At 33.5% G+C, this 2,311-nt stretch overlaps 1 protein-coding gene across 3 annotated transcripts in view; it reads right to left on the bottom strand.

Moving 5' to 3' along the window:
• The window catches only part of LOC106882196 (uncharacterized), a 30,553-nt gene extending 28,782 nt beyond the window's left edge, over nt 1-1,771 (bottom strand). For 2 of the 3 annotated variants that reach the window (XR_008264767.1, XM_052970188.1), the window contains exon 1: nt 1,684-1,753. The gene's annotated coding sequence lies outside the window, so the exon portion shown is untranslated. Of the gene's footprint in view, nt 1-1,683 lie in introns of all 3 variants that reach the window. The other variant, XR_001410962.2, reaches the window with a different exon arrangement.
• Between the last annotated feature and the right edge of the window lie 540 nt (nt 1,772-2,311).

Below are 2,311 nucleotides of genomic sequence, written 5' to 3'. Positions count from 1 at the left end.
TTTTTCACTTTTTTTTAGAAATTCTTTTTTACGAAATACGTAGAAAAATACGGAGGAGATTACTCCGTATTTTGCAAATTTCTGAAAAATGTGAAAATTGAAGAATTTGGGAGGAGGGGGGAAATTAATATTTTAAAATGCTGTTTTTTTTTTTTGAAGAATCAGAATCTCCGCTAAATAGTTATAGGGGAGTCTTTTAACCAGACATTATTTTTAAAAGGAAGAGCATGTTGTAAATATGCTCCAGCATGATCGCAGCCACTTGGCTGAAACCCATAAATAAATAAATTGTTTTAACTGTTAATGTGTTTCTACAAGGACATAAAAAGGTAGGGGTTAAAACAGTGTTATAGGGTAACTATGAAATTTGAACTCAGAATAGCTCTATGTATCCCAATTTCAACCAAATTTCACATCAATCCACAAATATCTTTCTGGCAGTGGGAAGTTAGACGTAGCCCCAAATGCTTTTCACGAATTAGTTTTGTCACCGAATTAGTTTTGAGAGTCGTTAACTAGGCTCACAATTTTACTCATTGTCACACGGCTTTCATTACAAGTACTATTTTAGATTCAAATAGTAAGAACATTCTTCTAGCATTCACTGATTTTGGCTAATGAATTTTAAAAATTTTTTTATAAGAATACGTACAAAGTATAAATTTTATTTCTGTGACTATCTTGTGTATATTTTTGGTCAGTTGAATCACCAGAAATTTGATCTTTTTAAAAGGAAATTCTTAACTGAAAACCAGCAAATTTTAATGAATTATTTTTCTACAAGGAATAAAAATTAGTTAATTTTATAGATGAATGATACAAACTTTTTGGGTGACAATATGGAGAAATTATTTTAGAACACTGGTGTGAGGAGAGGGAGGCTGGTTCGTAGTTCTCTATTAAATGTTCAACTTCCTTAAACTTTAAAATGGAATACAATTTTGGTGGGGGCTAATGCAGTTTCGTACCTCTCCTTGAAAAATGTATGGTTTTGAAAATATTTTTTTCGAATTTCCATGTTTTAGATGTCGGAGATTACGAATATGCGGGAAAAAAAAATTAGATTTCACCTCCACCCCGAATTTGAAATATTGTAGCGAATTGACGAACATACGCAAATCGAAATTAAATATAGACAAGTGAAAAGGATTTGCGTTTTACTTATTTGCCTTGATCGTTAATCTTTTTCAGCCATTTATTTATTTGTCCGTGTATCTATTTATACCTATCCGTTTATATCTATCTCTTTATACACATAACTAAATACTTATTGAATTTAAAATTTTGAAAACGTGGTTTCTTGCATATTCAGAATCTGTCATCGAAAACATAGGAACCCGCTGAAAAAAAAAAAGTCGGAAATGTCTGAGTGACTGTGCGTGAAGTCCGCCGGAGAGGCGAACTGAAAGTTGAAAATTTTAAAATTTGGGAGGTTGAGGTGGGCATTTTAAATTTGGAAAAAGTTTAAGATTTTTGTTTTTTGTGCATATTCGTAATCTCTAACATCTAAAAAACGTAGGAATCCGACAAAATATCTTTTAAAAAATGCATTTTTCAAGATGTACGAAACTGTATTAGCCCCAATTTTTTTTTTACCAATAGACAATAAGAAAACAACATAAATGGAAAAAAAAGTCAATTTTTTTAGCGCCCCCTTCGTTAACGTAACAATGGTTTTCCTACCTGTATTGCTATTGTCTCGAATAGGTCTATAAAATTTCTAAGAATAATAATGAATAATTAGTTTTATGTTAACGTGTGGTAGATATATTTACTGATAAAAGTGCGGTTAAATATCATCCTTCATACATATATGTTACATTAATTGATTACTCTTTATTAGTCTTGTGACAAATTCTTTAAATGCACGTGCAACACATGACTATTGGGGAATGGTCGATGTTTTCAGAAGGAGAATAGAAAGCAGCCGGTAAGAAAAGGAAAAGGAAGAAGTCAGGTAAAACACATAATCCCACCCCTCCCCCTACAAACGCTGAACCTACTCGCTCCCCTCAGACACAAGCATTTCAACTTCCCCACCGGAAGTGGAAAAATCAGTAGACACGAATGAAATTTGATAATGAAGAAGGGTGGCATTGCTGCTTGTTATTAAATGAGGAGCCATAAGAAAAAAAATCAAACATTTTAAAAGTGGACTTGAAATGTGGATATCGAAAAAATTACCATGGATTACGTACATCTATTGAAGGAGTACGGTGTCGAGCGCGCAGTCGCGCGTCCGCGCTAGCTAGTCCTGAGTGGTCGATCCTAGCCCTGACTCTGTCCCTAACCCTAACCCTATCCCTAACCC

This window comes from Octopus bimaculoides, chromosome 1, assembly GCF_001194135.2.
Source record: "Octopus bimaculoides isolate UCB-OBI-ISO-001 chromosome 1, ASM119413v2, whole genome shotgun sequence".
NCBI classification, from domain to species: domain Eukaryota; kingdom Metazoa; phylum Mollusca; class Cephalopoda; order Octopoda; family Octopodidae; genus Octopus; species Octopus bimaculoides.
This window is presented reverse-complemented; position numbering and strand designations above follow the sequence as displayed.